This window comes from Dasypus novemcinctus, chromosome 20 (assembly GCF_030445035.2).
Source record: "Dasypus novemcinctus isolate mDasNov1 chromosome 20, mDasNov1.1.hap2, whole genome shotgun sequence".
Taxonomy (NCBI): Eukaryota; Metazoa; Chordata; class Mammalia; order Cingulata; family Dasypodidae; genus Dasypus; species Dasypus novemcinctus.
Genome location: NC_080692.1, coordinates 19134998 through 19153437, shown reverse-complemented (window position 1 = coordinate 19153437; position 18440 = coordinate 19134998). Strand labels below are relative to the sequence as shown.

The 18440-nt window shown below is 35.2% G+C and overlaps 1 protein-coding gene and 1 pseudogene across 24 annotated transcripts in view; both read left to right on the top strand.

The window, feature by feature from the left end:
* Window positions 1-18440, top strand: part of ERC1 (ELKS/RAB6-interacting/CAST family member 1) — a 661999-nt gene that overhangs the window by 442230 nt on the left and 201329 nt on the right. The gene's annotated exons all lie outside the window — the stretch shown is intronic.
* LOC139437054 (zinc finger protein 621 pseudogene) overlaps window positions 9749-18440 on the top strand; it is a 47524-nt pseudogene continuing 38832 nt past the window's right edge.

Below are 18440 nucleotides of genomic sequence, written 5' to 3'. Positions count from 1 at the left end.
AGTATATTTTAGTATTCAGGAGTATGTTAGCTTTTCACCTGCTAAAACAAATAGCTTATAACGGGTTGGCTTAACAACAGGAATTTATTGACTCATTGTTTCAGAGGGGAGAAGGCTTGCTTCCTCCTAGGTTGGTGTTTTCTGGCTGGCCAACAGTCTTTGGGGTTCCTTCACTTTTCCATCACTTGGCAATGCACATGGGTAGCTTCTCCTTTTTCTTCCGGGTTCCATTGACTTCCAGCTTCCAGCTGATCCCTGTGCCTTTTCCTTCTGTGTCCAGTTTCCTTTGCTTATAAGGACTTCAGCCGTAATGAATTACAACCCACCAGCATTCTGTTTGGACATAACTAATAACATCTTCAAAGGTCCTTTTTACAAGTGGGTTCACATCCACAGACCAGGAGTTAGCACCTGAACGTACCTTTTGTGGGGTGCTTGATTCAGTAGAGGTATGATTGTTTTCCTCATTTGGAGTTTTGGTTCTGAAATAAGTCCTACTGACTGCCTTTCTAGTTCCTTGAGCTTGACTTCTGGCCTTAACCAGTAAAGGTGCTTTTCTTTGGAAAAGAAGTTCCAGGGGCAGAAAAAAAGTTTTCTTATGTCTTCTTGACCCATTGAGAGTGACAATAACTCTTTGACAATGTATTTATTTCTCAAAGAAGTGAGGCAGTTGTTTGACTTATTAATATTTACATATTGAGTTTGATTGAGCTCTTCCTCCTAACATAATTTCCTTTGTGTTAAATCACATTTCTTTTTTAGGTTTGAATATCTGTCTTATTTATGGATTGGTCCATTCTTCTTTCACATGAGTTGAGTTTTTTGTTGTTGTTGGGGTTTCGTTTTGTTTTTGGCTTTGTTTTCGATTTTTTGGGTTTGTTTTTTGTTTTGTTTTGGTTTTAGTTTTATTGCAAAGTCTCTTAAATTTGGTTTCCTTTCTATTTCTATTGCAACAACTTTCATTTTAGCATTTATCATGATATCCCAGATAACTGTAACCAAGTCTTCCTAACTCTCCTCTTAACTCTAAACTGACATATAAATATTACATTGATTTTTCTCAGTTATTATTTTTGACAGACTACTTAAGTGACAGAATTGTCTTTGTTCACTTTTAATGAAAATCCAAACAAAAACCCCTAGTCAAATAAAAGCATAAGAAAATACTAATAAAATAGAGGTTTATTTTTCTCACCTTACAAGACTGCTTATACTGGCTCCATGGTGCCAGAAGGGCCTGGCCTCTTTTCTTTTCACCATTCTTATTATATTGCTTTCTTCCTCATGCTTGCAAAGTGGCTGTCTGCTGTAGGCCTTGCATGCATATTCCAAACTATGAAGAAAGGTGCATACAAGGGCAAAAGATGTATACAAATTGAGTCTAACACTTTTATCAAGAAAATCGCTATTCCAAAGACCCACCCACTAGATTTCCACTACTTTTTTATTGGCCAGAACTGTGTAGCATACCCTACCACCCCAACTGCAAGGGAGCCAGGAAAATCACATTTGGCTGTCCATTTCAAAATCCAGATTCCATTAGTAAACTTGTTTTAACTCCATATTGCTTAGTGTGTTAGACTCTTCAGCCTAGATAGAATTACAGACCAGAATCAGAGCTTTAGGGGCACTAACAACTGAAAAGAGGTGAATTGCCTCCCTTATGTAATTCAAAACTTTATTAAAAATTGAGCAAAATATATGAAAAGAAAACAGAAAACTTTCTGATTTTTCCCATGATTTTTCAATTTTAAAAAGAATAGAAATATTCTTTCCAAAATTTTTTCTTCCTTTTTTTTGTTCTGTAATGGGCTGGGGTATGTGATAAGCCTACTTGGCTCACAAGCTAAGCTTAGCTGCCTATCAGTATTTCAGCTGTACTTCTTATATAGCCTATTGTTATAAAGACAGATACCTAAATTTTAACTCCAGAAATGTGATTCATTCACTGTAGAACCTTAAGGAAGATACTTAATCTTTCTGAGTCTCTGTTTCTTATCTATGAAATGAGAACATTGGCCCTAATAGAAGAGTGGGCAAAGAACATAGTTCACAGAAATGTAAATGCCCTGAAAAGTGTAAATGGCCACTGAAAGTATAAGGAAGTATTAAGCCTTATTTATACAAAAGAAAATTAAATTTAAATTTAAATACCTCTTTAAAATTCAGTACAGTAGCAGACAATACCCAGTGTCTGTAGGAATATAAAGAAATAAGTACTCTCCCATAATCCAGTAGGAGTCTAAAGGAGTAAACCTTTCTGGAGGGCAGTTGGAAATATTTATTAAATGCTTTAAAAATACACATGCCTTTTGACCTTGCAATTCTTCTTCATGGAACTTTTCCTAAGGAAATTTTAGACAAGTGCATGATGACTGACCTAGTAAATTGATATAGGGTGTCCATTTAAATCCAGCCAGTTTTTCTTTTTCCTATAGTAATTAAAATGCACAGAGCTTTTGAAGAAATAAATATATAATTTACCATCAACCCTTTTCATTCTAAAGAAAATCCAAACCATGAACATTTAGTGTGTTTTTTCCTCACATTGTATTAAAACAATGGCAGCCATCTTTAATTAAATTCAGTTATATAACATCTTAAATCACAATAGGTGCTGTTGTGGGTTTATTTGTTAATTTATTTTTGCTTTAATCTGTCCATTTTGGTATTGCCTATTTTACCTAGAGAGAAACCTCAGAGTATTTTCAAAATGAAACTTGCCTTATGGTCTGGTTCCATTAGATATTTTTCCTTCTCTCTTCTATCTCTTTTTTGGATTTTCATCTGTAAACACTATCTTTACCCAGAGGCTTTTCCATAAGATTCTAGAACAGGAAGCTGTTTCCCCTTCCAAATTTATACTCAGACTTATTCCTTTCCTAGTGCTATAAAATATTGTAAAACACTCCATTTATATCTAGTCTTGGTACAGACAGATCATGTAATTGAGTTTACAGAACGACAGGAAAGTGAATCACGGCTCTTAACCTCTCATCACTTTATAAAACTGATAATAATCATATTATCTCTTGAAGCACAAATCCACAGTTTAAAATGGTAAATAAACGTCTTTTTAATGCTAATGGGCACTTGTAGACTGTCACTAACTACTATTAAATATAGAAGAATCTCTTTTGACCAACTGCCTCTTAACCCTTAACCTACTTGCCAGATTAATTGAGGCTTTATTTTCTGTTAAACATACTGACACCTACAGCGTGCTGTTACAGCTAATAGACTGTTCTTTAATATTTTATGTACTTCTCAGTTGACCTGTTGAGTTGTGTGTTTACTAAAAAAAGTTAGTTATGCTTGTTCCCAAACCTGTTTATTCCAGTTATTCTTTTTTTTTTCTTTTAAGGAGGTAGGGATTAAACCCAGGACCTCGTGTATAGGAAGCAGGTGCTCAACTTGAGCTATATCCATTCCCCATGAGAGTTGATTTTTTGTTTTGTTTTGTTTTGTTTTTAGGAGGTACCAGGCATCAAACCTGGAACCTAGTACATGGGAAGCAGGCCATTAAAAAATTGCTGTTGAATTTGATCATCTAAAAGTATTTTGAACTGAAATTGCTTTCAGGTGTCTTTAAGTACCAGCCCTACTTTAACAAAACCAGAATTGGAAAGTATACAAAAAAGACAATGTAGAATTTAAGTTAGTGGATCATATTCAAAGAAAAATTTTGGACCCTGCTTATATAAAAAGATCAGCAAAGTAGTATACATTTATGTGCCATAACTCAAAATTTTTAAATGGTATATGTATAACTTCTTGATTCCTTACTTTAAGAAAATTTTCACTTAATCAGTTGGCAGACCTGAGGGTCATGTAAAAGGACTTCTATAGTTTCTCATAAATAATGCAATAATTCTAGGAATTTCAAAAGGTAAGGCTTTTATGTTGCATGTTGTATATTGTTAAATTATTTATAAAATTTTATGAACTTTAAAGACTTTATCAAATAGTAAATAATTTAAAATTATAGCACTGGTTTCATAATGTGATATCTTTAAGATTTAACATAAAGTCAGTTAAGTTTATTGGTATGGATTTGGCTTTAATTCCAAAAAAAATTATCAAAGAATATTATCATTTTTTTGCAATTAAAAATAGTGACTTTTTTCTGCTGTTCATAAAAACTAATTCTAAACTTTGGGAAATCAGCATAGCTGCATCATGATTTGACTTGCCTGGGTTTGGTATTTTACTGATATACCTACCAATAGGAATTAGAACCCAATGGACATAAGCAGGATGGACTTAATTATTGGCTTTTTATATTTAAATCAAAATGAAAAGCTCACACAAAATTTCATACCCATACCCTGAAAAAATGCAGAGCTGTTTTTGGACTAAAATTTCATAGCTTTTGTGGCTAATGAGGCATGAAATAAATTGGCAAGCTCAAACTACTCAGAGTATAGTGGTACAGTGTGCATTTTCTAATTCCCAGCCCTTGGGATTCCAGCAAAGGTCACAAATTAAACAAAGTCAGGATTAATCAAAACTACAATCAAATAAAACCCAATCATTAATCCTCTTCTGAGTTACAATGGAGTGATTGTGTAATTGTGTGAGAAACACTGGAGAGGGCTCTTTTGTAGAATATAGAAAAATCAATATTAAGGTGTCAAACAGAAAAATGAAACCCTGCAGGTGAAGCTGTCTCTGGAGCCAACAGAAACTGACAATTTATGCAGAGTTGCAAGTGAACCTTTGGGGTATTGAAAGGGATGTTGGCACTGAGCTGCAGAACATGTGGGTCTCTCAGTGGGGCCTTCCAGAGATTAGTTTATAGGCTCAGCAGGCCCTATTTGCTGAGAAGCTTGGTGTTTGGGTGTAGCAGCTCCAAGCAACAGTCTCTCAAAGTTAACTGCCAAAAATTTACTGTGCAATTCTCAGCTCTTTGTAATTTTGAAGAAGAGGTTATAGAAAAGCATTTTCTCTGTGGGAATAATTCAGTGTCAGAATATATCATCCCCTCCAAAAGTGAGATGAGGGAAATTTGCAAAGAACAGAACTTTCTGCTTGTATTTCTTCCATGTCCCTGACTTTTGAACTTACTGATGTTTGCTTCATGATAGTTGTCTTATTATTTCTGCTATTTTTTATTCTACAATGATCGTTTCCTTCATTTCTCATCCCATAGTCTCAAGTCAGTATAAGTTTATAGCCTATTGTTAAAAATTGGCAGTCATACGATCAAGTTATGCTAAGATTATAACTTTAAGAATCAATTTTGATGTTTATTTCTTATTATTATTGTTTATATGTGGATATATGTTTTGGGGCTTAGAGGATAGTATTTGCCTCTACTTTTTAGTTTTTCTCTTTGCTTCATGTGCCAAATAAAACAATTCTAAATCACTAATCCTATCTGTAATTTGGTAACTGATTTGAAAGCCCCAAAGTAAGTGATCACCTGTTATCAGGTGAGTCTGAATGAGTTTCTATATTACAGAATTTCTGTTTATTGCATTGCTTTTTGCTACGTATATACTAAGCCCTTTGTGTATGCAGCACACTATTAGGTGCTCTATGGGATACATGCACTTTCCTTTCAAGTAACTCACTAGTCACTAGTGGCCATCTATAGCTGATCAGTCCCATAAACCCACATTTCTAAAAATATTACTTTGGTTGTATGGCAAGACCTCATTCTAATGATGTATTATTTTAGATTTGTCTTTCCATTTCCATGTTTAAATCTTGTATGTATGTACTTACCTATAATAAATTTTAATATTAAAAGAAGCTAAAGCTATGGTAGAAATGGGAAAGTATATAGAATACTTAAGTGTGTATATATGTGTGTGAGTAGTGGAGGTTGAGGGATTCTTGTTTCATTTTATTTTACTTTGTATTTTATTTGGTTTTCTGATTTTATGTAAATGCAACATTAGGTTACATTGTTCTGCAGCTTACTATTTTAACTCAAGAATATGTCATGGTTTTTTTTAATGTCAATATAAGATCTCTTTTTGTTTAACAACTGCTTAATGGTTCAGTGTACAGATTTATTATTTATATAATCATTTCTCTGCTGAAAGTTATTTAGATTATTTCTAGTTTTGCAGTATTACAGACAATACTGGAAAGAACATCATTATACTTGTATCTTTTCACATAGGTAAGCCTGTTTTTTTAATGGAATTGCTGGGTCAAAAATAAAGGTATATTTTATTTTCAATAACTGTTGCAAAAATTGTCCTACGCAAAGGCTCTATGGACATAAACTTTTACCAGCTGCATATGACTGTGTGTTTCCAACTCACAGTGGTGGAACCCTGTCCTATTTTTATATTTGGGATGTCTTTCCATACTATTTCTGTATTTCACTTCAGTGGTACCGTATTCCATAGTACAAGATTCAATTAGCTAGACATTTAAGTTACTTCTAACACTTTGCTATTAAAATAATACATTTGTAATAATATATAATTTAATAAATATAAGAATAATCTTGTACAAAAGTCATTTCACATTTATGGAAAAGTGGAATTGGGACTTTAGAGAATATATGCCTTTGTAATTCTTGTTGATAATTATATATGAAAAAAGCAAGAGGGAAAATATGGTATATAGTATGCTAACATTTGTGTAAAAAGGGAGGAAATATGAGTATACGTATGTAAATACCCCAATACATGTTGATATCTGGGTCATTGGGAGAAAAGAAAGGATAAAATTGAGAAAAACACTTTTCACTAAATCTATATATTTTTTCATCCTTCCTGATTTTTTAAATCATGTGAATGTATTTCCTGTATAATATCATAAAGATTTCTTCAATTTAGTGGCAAAAATATGAGCTTTCAAGTTAGAACCAAATTTAAATCTATGGTATGTGACCTTAGGCATAAACATTTAATTTTCTTTATTCTGAATTTTAGTGTCCTCTTGTTTGTAAATAATACTAGTTAGTGCCTGTCTTGTAGAATTGTGAGGATAAATGCGAAATTGTATGTGAAGTTATAAACACAGTGGCCAACACATGATTTTTGTTAGTAAATAGTAAGCTCTTTTAGATTTCACTCTGCCAGTTATTCCTGTAATAAGAAATGCCTGCGAAGTAATTTTTAGGGGGGTAAAACTTAGTCAAGAATGTCTATTATCTCTTCCACTCTCTTTAAATGTGAATAGAGAGGCAGAGGTGAACCATTTGTTTAGCTAGGAAGGAGGCTGTTACCCTGCCTTAATTTTCTGATAGTGATGTTTTTAATGGCAAATAATGGAAAAATAAACATGTGTGGGACACTGATGTACAGAAGAATGAGTTCAGAATAGCATTGGTATCATATGCTTCAGTTAATAAAACACTTATTCTGAAACTATGGCTTATTGGAGCAATCCTTAGGCCAAGTTCATATGTTATCATGCATACTTAAGTGTGTGTAGGCTGGATCTACTTATAAGTCAGTGTAAGTTAGCCAGTGATAACTTCAGGGTAATTCCTATATAGAAATACAATTTGAACTAGTGATAGTTATGCACACATAATAAAAGAATATCAACTTGTTTTAATAACAAGTGTATATTATTACTCCATTTTATTAAAATACCTTAATATAATTTTTGAAAAGATCTTGTATGAGGGTGATATTTGGGGAAAAAAAAACCAAAGCAAACTATGGACCGTAGTGTAAAGTAATTAATAACCTTTCATCAATGGTGAAAAAAAGGAAGTATGCTAAGTGAAAGAAACTAGGCAAAAGTACTATGTTTGGGGTGTGAGGAGTGGGGCATATGGGAACCTCCTATATTTTTTAATGTAACATTTTATGTGATCTATAAAAATATATTTATTTTTAAAAGTACTATGTTTGCTTTTTTTGTCTTTTGTTGCCTTTTTTTGTGTGTGGAGTAATGAAAATGCTCTAATATTGATTGAAATGGTAAATACACAACTCTTTGATTATACCAAATGCCATTGATTGTATACTTTCGATAGATTGCATAGTTTTTTGATATGTTTCAATAAAATTGATTAAGAAAGCCAAAAAATAAAATAAAATATCTTCCAAATTCACTCCATTAGACATCCTTGCCAAATCATTTGAACCTCAAAGGCTTCATAAAACTTTTATTTTTAAGGATATCAAATTAGAAAAGACAGCTGGAAAGCTTATTCCTGTTGGTTTCTATTGACATCCGAGTATCAATAGGCCCTGAGCACAAATCACAAATTCCAAAGAACTGAAGAGGTCCTAAGTGTCAGTTCTTTCTTTTTTCTTTTCTCCTTTATCCTCTTCTTAAAATTTTGCATCTTTTATACTAATTTCCATCTTTTCTCTGTGTATCCATTTGCTATAGTGTTCTTTAAATTACTTAGTCTGCTCTTATTCAATCTCTTTTTTGCCACTTCAGATGGCCAGCATTGATTAAAGGTAAATTATTTACTGAAAAAAAATAGTATAACTCTGAAAGTTTGTCTTTATATATTTATAAAAGAACAGTGTTAAAGTGATTTTAGGTACGATAGTTAGATTGACTTGATAGGTTATTAATATGATTGTATTCTGTAGACCTTCCTCTGTAATGGTATAAGAATTCATATTCAGAATCATACTCAAGCCCTATAACTTATTCTAAAGTTAACATAATATCTACCTTTAATTTTTTTAAAAGCAGTTTTATTGAGATATGTTCACATACCAGTCTATGCAAACTGTACAATCAATGGCTTTCAGTATAATCACAGTGCTGCGCATTCATCACCTACCTTTTATTTTCTGCAAGCCTTTGGATGGCCTATGTTGAAATTCAATAAAAATCTCTAAACTTCTAATATATATGCTTGCATATTACATTCTATATTCCTGAAAAAAAGCTTCATGAAATAATATTAATACTTTTCCTTTATATATGTAGAACATTCAGATACTTTATATTCCCTTACACTTTGTAAAATGTAGAGTGTGAAAATAACTAAGAATGCATAGCTCTTAATAAGCTCTCAGTGCATATTGATTTCCTTTTCTCCTTTCCATTCTCTTAGTTAGCACTGATGGAAATGGTTTATAATGGTTAAGTAATTAGTGCACAATCAAAAGGCCAATTTAGTAACAAACTGGGCTAGAGCCATAACTTTGATTACCATTAGGTTCTTTCCATTATACTAAGCAACACTGATATTAATTTATTCTCATTTGTACAATTTTCAGTGAGAAAAAAAATGAGCAAAAATTACTGGACCATCTTTTTCATCTTAATAAGATACAGTACTTATTGAAATTGCTAAGAATTAAATATTTATTACACTAAACCCAATCCATAGAGGTGGTATTGAGTTCCAACATAAATATCTTCAATAATGATATTCCATAATTCTCAGCAGTTTCTTATAGGTTCACCTCTTAACTGGTAAAATTTTCCAGTTCTGAACTTTTATCCTCATTGAAAATCCCTAGTGATCCTTTTTCCATTTTGAGCTTGCTTATATTTTCTAAACTTTGATTTCTAACTTGGTTTTCCAGCTTGCCAGTTTCAATTTGTTCATATTGGAACAGCCAGATTATCATTGATTTTGTGCATTTATTAATTCAGTTATCACTGACTTCCTTTTCCATATCTGATTTTCTTGTCTTGCTAATTAAGGATTAATAAAAGTGTATGGGAAAGCAGCTGTGGCTCAATCAATTGGGCTCCCGTCTACCATATGGAAGGCTCTGGGTTCACATCCTGGGGCCTCCTTCTGAAGGCAGGCTTGTCCACATGCTGCAGAGAGCAGCTGGCCCGCAAAGCAATGCGGAGTGCTGCCCGGCCTGCGGGCATTGCGGAGCACCGCCGGCTCACTAGCACCGCAGAGAGCCGACTCAGCAAGGTGATGCAACAAAAAGGGAGACAAGTAAAAAATGGACACAGAGAGCAGACAACAAGCAAGCTGTGGGGGGTAGGGAATAAATTTTTAAAAATAAATAAAAAATACAGACTCACAGAAGAATGCACAGCGAATGGACACAGAGAGCAGACAGCAAGCAGGCCTCAAGGGGGAGAATAATAAATTTCTAAAAATGTATGGGCTAACAGTGACTTGATTAAAAAAAGAAAGCTCTCATCTGGGAATTATGAAAAACTCCTTTCTTTTCCATCACTCATCTTTATTACCAAGCAACTTCATCTCCAAATAGGAAAAGTTTCATTTGTAAAGTTATCTGGTATTTTAAAAAAGAGTGCCCAAGTTGGTATATACTCTGTATTAATACTATATATTTCATGGGGAGTGTGAATATTTAACTTTTAATAAATAATGTGGGACATTAGTATGCAGTATCTGAAACCCAAATAATTCTCATTTTAATGTCAACCACACTTATATGATGAGATGAGTTATGAAAAAAGTTTGGAACCAAAGGTGTTACGTTATATTTATTTACAATTTGTTCTGTCTTCACTTTGAATATTTGCTTTCCCTCCAGCCAATATAGGATATCAGTTAACTTTGAAAGTAATGGCAGCTCCTTATATTTACATATTGCAGTTTTTCAAAGCATGATTAAATACATGTGGTATATTTAAATAAAGGAATATTTCATAGTAAACAATATGCTCATAGCCTATGATTCTTTCACTGTCACACCATTTGAAAAAAGCCTTGCAACTTATTCCACATGTGTTGTGGACATTTAGAGTCAGATGCTCTACTCTTTTTTCTTTTTTAGATTTATTTTATTTATTTCTCTCCTCTCCCTCCCCGCTGTTGTCTGCTCTTTTGTATCTATTTGCTGTGTGTTCTTCTGTGTCCGCTTGCATTCTCGGCAGCACTGGGAATCTGTCTCTTTTTTGTTGCATCATCTTGCTGCATCAGCATTCTGTATGTGTGGCGCCATTCCTGGGTAGGCTGTACCTTTTTTTTTTTTCCTTGCGGGGCACACTCCTTATGGGTGGGGATCCCCTATGCAGGAGACACCCCTGTGTGACATAGCACTCCTTGCGCATAGCAGCACTGCGCATGGGTCAGGAGGCCCTGGACTTGAACTCTGCACCTCCTATATGGTAGGTGGACGCTCTATCAATTGAGCTACATCTGCTTCCTGAGATGCTCTACTCTTACAAGAAAAACATAAATATACCTATATAATTAACTATGGCCACATTTTTCCCATGGAAAATTTTAGATTTAAACCCACACTCAAAATAGAAAAGGCATTGGGAAAATAATTTCCTTAAAAAGAATAACTGCTTTTCATTGTTTTCTCTATTCCTTACTTTAAATGTTTAACATGAAAGTAGTCCTTACCTTGAGACCTCTATGGTTAGCTGTTTTTACCTCTCAACATACTTCCTTGCTTCACCCCTTTCACCAGAACTTGACTCCTGCTGCTTTACCTTCTCAGCTCTGAACTTCTGTTATACTTAAAACCCAGTCACCAGCAGTACATCCAAGGCAGGTCAGTGTTCTTTTCTCCCCCCAAAACTCACATCTTGATTTTCCTGCTCTTTAGTCCTGACGATTTGAATTGTGTCCATCTAGTGGCACATCTAATGTCTGTCAGTCATTTCCTATTCCGAGTCAAGTGACTTGATCTGGTAAATTTAAATGGTCAGCTGGGTAGAGTGAGTTTAAGAAGTATCCATCTGTTTTGGATTTGATATTGCTTGAGAGAAGGCAAAAAAAAAAAAACAGGAATTAGTGAGTGGATTAGGCTTCTCTCACTATTGGCAGCTGACCAACATACTGATGAGGTGAAATGAACTCAAAAGCCTGCCCCAATGGCAGGGTAGGAAAGGAACCCAGGCAGTAGGCATGCCTCACTCTGGAGCCTGCCAAGAATTGTACTTTTTAATTGGGATTCATCTCAAGGAAATTAACAGGTAGGTTTTCCTGGTTACATGTCAGGAGTGTAACTTGTCACTTGTGGAGACCAAAGAAGAATGTAAGTTGAGAAGCAGATGTGGTTCAAGGAATTGGGCTCCCATCTACTATATAGGAGCTCCAGGGTTTGATATTGAGGGCCTCCTGGTGAAGGCAAGCTGGCCCATGTGGCAGGTTGGCCCGCATGGAGTGCTGCCCCGGCACGGAAGTACTGCTCCATGCAGGAGTGCTGGCCCATGCAGAGAGCTGGTGCAGCCAGATGATGCAACAAAAAGAGACACAGAGGAGAGATAATAAGAGACATAGCAGACCAGGGAGCTGAGGTGGTGCAAGAGAATGATCAGCTCTCTCCCACTCTGGAAGATCCCAGGATTGGTTCCCAGAGTTGCATAATAAGAGTACAAGCAGACATGGAAGAACACACAGTAAATGGACACAGAGCAGATGAGGAAGGGATGGGAGGATAGATAGATAGATAGATAGATAGATAGATAGATAGATAGATAGATAGATAGATAGATAGATAGATAGATAGATCTTTTTTAAAAAAAGAATATATGTTGTATTACTCTCTACATAGCAAATCAGAGTCCACAATCTCAGACAACAACTGCAGTAATCCAGGTAGGTAGAAGCATTTGGACCAGGGCTAGAATTCACAGTTTATTTAAAAAGAAAAGAAAAGAAAAAAGAATATAATCTTTCCTTCCATTAAAAAATTATCTGGGGAGCCAATATGACTCAAGCAGTTGAGCACCCACCTCCCACATAGGAGGTCCCAGGTCTGGTTCTCAGTGCCTCCTGGACAAACAAAAACAAACAATAAGCAAAGCAAAAGTAGTAACCAACTAGGGAAGCCAACATGGTTCCATATTTGAGCACTGGCTTCCCACATACAAGATCCTGGGTTCAATCCCCAGCACCCAGTACCTAAAAGAAAAAAATTATCTGATACATATAGTATGCCAAATGAAACATTCCAGAGTTATTAGTTACTTCTGTTTATTTGATTTCTGGCCATGCTTACTAACAATCTCATGTTTAATTGAAAACAATATCAATATTTAAAGTAAATCTTCCCGGTTTTTTTTTCAGTTACGAATTACACTGAGTCTCCCATTATTCAAATTTCATTTTATACTTCCACTGATCATTTTTTATCAGGTGTCACAATTCTCAAGTTTTACTTCCTTGGCTATCCATCCCCATTTTTCTTCCTCTGCCTTCATGGGTAGCAACAGCCATTCGTACACATTTATTTTGTACCCACACAGTAGGCAACTTAACGTGAAGGTACAGACATTTTTGATTAATTACTTGGAAGTGTACTGAACATGAAATATTGGGGTCTTTGAAAATCTCTAAAGATAAAAATACCCAATGATATATAGAAAATTTTAAATGTCATTGTAATATGATACCCTTTATTGCTCAGTGTTCCTTTTGTAAAGGCTTTTGTGACTAAAATACTATACATGAGAAAAATATAAATTTCATATGATAGATAGGAATGTTCCCCGTTTATAGACAAGGACTGTGTGTTACTTTCCTTGTTTTAGATACTAGAAGATCAGAATTGAGTTTTTACCATAGCTCAGGTTTACTTTATTTTTTATTTTATTTTATTTTATTTTAAAGATACATGGATCACACAAAACATTAAAAAATATAAAAGGGGAAGTGGCTGTGGCTCAATCAGTTGGGCTACCATCTTCCATATGGGAGGCCATGGGTTCGTGTCCTGGGGCCTCCTTGTGAAGGCAGGCTCGTCCACGTGCCGCCGAGTACCACCTGGCCCGGCCCAGCCAACAAGCGCTGCAGTGTGCTGCTTGGCCCGCAAGCACCACTGAGACAGACTCAGCAAGGTGATGCAACAAAAAGGAGACAAGTAAAAACACAGAAGAGCACACAGCAAATGGACAGAGAGCAGACAACAAGCAAGCCACAAGGGGAGGAGGGAAATAAATAATAAAATGCAGGCACACAGAAGAACGCACAGTGAATGGACAGAGAACAGATAGCAAGCAAAGTCGCGGGGGGGGGGGGTGGATTTATTTATTTATTTATTTATTTATTTATTTATTTATATAAATGAGGTTCCCATATACCACACTTCCCACATCCCCCACTCCTCCCACATCAACAACTTCCTTCATTAGTGTGGTACATTCAGATTTACTTTAAGTACACTTTCATGAAAAATTCACCTTCCCTCTTGTTACTTAATTTTATTTTGTTTGTCAACAGTAGGTCTTTAGTGTTTTGTTTTCTTTCTGTGACTTTTTAAATAAGCTATTCAAATGGAAGTATAAGATACTTTAAAATTTTTTCATACCCAGTCCATGATTCAAGTAATAATGTGATGCTTGTGTTAGCTCAAGACATGGAAGTCAGTTGCTTTGTGGACTGACAGATTTTTTGGATCGGATTTTTTTTTTTTAACTATGGAAAATTTTAAACATATTTAGGAATAGAACAGTGAACATCCATTGACCCATCTTCAACGGCTATCAATTTAGGGCTAACTTTATTTTTTCTGTATTCTCACTTCCCCCATTCTGTTTAATTTTTAAAGCAGATTGCAGACATTTTATCATTTCATCCTGAATAGATATATATTTTTAAAAGATAAAGGGATCTTTTAAACATAACAGCAGTACTGTTTTCATAGCTTAAAAGAAATTAGCAATAATTCCTTTTTCTAATCAAACATCCAGTTAGTGTTCACATTTCCCCAGTTGTTTCTTAAATGGTTTGTATGTTTGTTCATAATTTGTTCAATTCAGTATCCAGATCAGTCCATAAATGCAATTGGTTTATATAGCTCTTATATATATTTGAGTTTATTTAATTTTGGTTCCCCATCCATGTCTATTTTGTTTGTTTGTTTTTCCCAGTTGGAAAAACAACAGATTGCAAGCCCTGCAATCTGGATTTTTTGCTGATTTTATGCCTGTGAAAATATTAAATGTATTTCTCTGTCAATAGCATTTTCTATAAATCATTTCTTAGATTTAGAAGCCTGATCATATTAAATTGTTTTTAGTAACTGTAGTGCTGCTAGTAATGTTGATATTCAAAGATACAGGTCAAAATTAGAGTTAAAATCTCTTGTCAATTTTTAGCTATATAAACTTGGACAAGTTAATTAACTTAATCCGTGTCTTTCTCTGTCTCTTAAACAAGGATAATAGCACCTACCACTTTTAGGTTTTTGTAAAAGTTTAATTACCATCATTATTAATGGTGGTTGTGGCATCATGATTGTGAGTCAAAAGACTGATCAATGGCTTGAAATTGGTCTTTTGATTTCAAGAAATATTTGTTAGATCATTGTCCTACCATATAATTAAAAACGTGTCTACTGGTATTTCTAAAGAAGCTCTTCAACTTCCCCTTCCTCAGTTTTAGGAAGAATATGCACTTTGGAAAGTTCTTAAAAATTATTTCATTATCCATTACCCAGCAGGCAGGTTTCTGTCTTTAAACTGAAGTAGTGTTGAGCACTTTAGGAGATTTAACAAGGACAAAGCAAAACCACATTTTTAATAAGAAAACATTAAGAAGTCAAACAGTGTGTATCAGCATTCTGGGAATTTGTATTGATCAAAATTGCCAAACTGTCAGGGCCTTTCTTGTTTACTTCCCTTGACATATGTTGGGAACCCATTTGTACTGTTTTAACTAGATTGTAGGTTACAAAAATGCCTGTTAACTGTCCAGAAATGACATGATTACATTTTCTTTCTTTCGTTTCTTCACAACTTACCCACCACCACCACCACTCCCTTTTTTTTTTTAGTATAAAACTATCTTTTGCAGAAGATTTGGTCAAAGTTGCTGATCTTGCCCAGTAACCACGGAGTCTGGTTTTCTTCCATATCTATTTGACTAGTATTTTCTCTGCCATAGGAAAATTACCTTTCGAAGCCAAGACAACTCATTATTAGTAAGCAAAAAATGTGAGGGCATGTTTCATAAAACTATATAAAGTTAACATTAGAAGAACCAAAGTTGAAAATTCTTTCCTATTTGCTTTCAGATTAGATTTTCAAGGATTATGATTTTCATAATTGACCATACCAATCTCTCATTTCTCATTCTTGAATGATTAATTAAAAAATAATTTTGAGGGAGCAGATGTGGCAAGAGGGAGTGGATATGGCTCAAGCAGTTGAGTGTCACCTCATCATGGGAGTCCCAGGTTTGATTCCTGGTGCCTTCTAAAGAAGACAAGCAACAAGCAGGCAATGAGCAGACATTGAAGAAAAACAATGCGCAAATAACATGCAAAAACAATATGCAGACAATGAACAGAAACAATGAGCATACAACAAACAAAAACAACAAGCAGGACAATGAGCAAACAATGAGCAAAAGCATAAACGAGCAGGGAACAGATATGACTCAAGCAATTTAGTGCCTGCCTCCCACATGGAAAATCCCAGGTTTGTTTTCCAGTGCCTCCTAAAGAAAAAAAAGGGGGGGAGGAGTAGAGAAAACAGACAGTGAGCACAAACAACAAGTAAAAACAATAAGCACATAAGTAAGGAGACATCTCAGGGGAGGAGAGGAATCTAAGGATTACAGTCTTCATTCAGCATTTCATCTTCATGAATACAGCTTATTTTATGTCTTTTTCATACTACAAGCTATGGACCAATTTGTTTATTCATTCTTCTTCACTTCCCAAAACCTGTTTGCTTCCTTGATGTGTCTGCTTATTTCTTTATTTGGCTATTACTGGTCATTGTGAACAGTCAATTCATTTACCTCTCTGCTTTTATTTCATAATACACAAATTCATACTGAAATAAAATAAACGTTTTGGGTTTCAGGGACCTGTTTGCAGTAGGAAACTACTAATGTTCTACTTTGATATTTAGGATCCAAAATCTTCTCATTCCTTGGAGAGAAATAGCCCAAGTTATACAGCCCTAATTATGTAGCCCTAGGAATACATTTTGATTTATTTTCTTTAAAGAATGTCTAGGGAAGCGGACTTGGCCCAGTGGTTAGGGCATCCGTCTACCACATGGGAGGTCCATGGTTCAAACCCACAGCCTCCTTGACCCGTGTGGAGCTGGCCCATGTGCAGTGCTGATGCGCGCAAGGAGTGCCGTGCCACGCAGGGTGTCGCCAGCGTAGGGGAGCCCCACGCTCAAGGAGTGCGCCCTGGAAGGAGAGCCGCCCAGCACGAAAGAAAGTGCAGCCTGCCCAAGAATGGTGCTGCACACACGGAGAGCTGACACAACAAGATGACGCAACAAAAAAGAACACAGATTGCCGTGCTGCTGACAACAACAGAAGCGGACAAAGAAGAAGGTACAACAAATAGACACAGAGAACAGACAACCGGGGTGGGGGAGAGAGAAATAAATAAATAAATCTTAAAAAAAAAAAAAGTTAAATATTTTTGCAAGTTTCTCTCTGAAGCTTTACCTTATGAAGTAAAGTAGAATGATCCTCTATCCACTTATTTGCAACCTGTGACAAAAATTAGAAGCAAGAGATTTTATTCAAAGTCCACTAATTCAAAAGGGGAATGTCAGAGTTTGTCCTAACAGACCTCCACCTGACAAGTAAATTTGACTAATGAACTGCATTGTGTCCCATTATTTGAACAATTAACTTCATTAAGAACTTAAATCCACTTAAGTTGTCTTTTTATCAAGTGATAACTTCCTATCAGAGTTAGCATGATCCTGAACCTATAAAACTGAAGGCATTCAAAACAAAAATTCACCTCGGATGTCCAAAACTCAGTATTGTGCCTTTGAAGCATAATCTGTTTTTTTTCAAATCCCTCCCCCAACTCATGGCTTTTTGCATGCTGTCTGCTCTCTGTGTCTATTCGCTGTGCATTCTTCTGTGTCTGTATTTATTTATTTTATTCCCCTCCCCGCTTACAGCTTGCTTGCTGTCTACTCTATGTGTACATTCACTGCGCGCTCTTCTGTGTTTTCGCTTGTGTCCCTTTTTTTGTTGCGTCTCCTTGCTCAGTCAGATCTCCGTGGCACCTGCAGGCTGGACAGTGCTCTGCAGCATCTGCTGGTGAGCCTGCCTTCACAAGGAGGCCCCAGGATGTGAACCCAGGGCCTCCCATATGGTAGACAGGAGCCACAGCTGCTTTCCCACAATCTGTTTTTAAAAGGATGCAAACAGAATTTTGCCCCTGCATGATAGTACTGGTTCCAAATTGTATTTTAAGCGTTCTTTTTTTATTATTGCTATCTAAATTTATTGGGAATACTTTATTCACCATCTAGTGTTAAGATGATGCCACCTAAACATTACTGAAAGCAATGAGTTGTACTCCATAACAAATGCATCACTGATTTTCTACAATCATTGGTTTAATAATTAGTTTAATACTGTATGATCACATCTATATTCTGGACTGTTAATTTTAGGCATTCTTTATCAAAGACAAAGATTATATGCAAGAACTTGGAACAGATTAGGTGCCCTAATTCTTTATATTTGAAAGAGAATGTTTTAGACATAGAGAAGGAAGTTTCCCTTGAGTTTTGATGGAAAGTGCTTATGGGATATATGTTTTATTGTGAAAACAAAATATTTTTTAGTTTCTAATTCATGAATAGTTCATAGGGTAATTTCT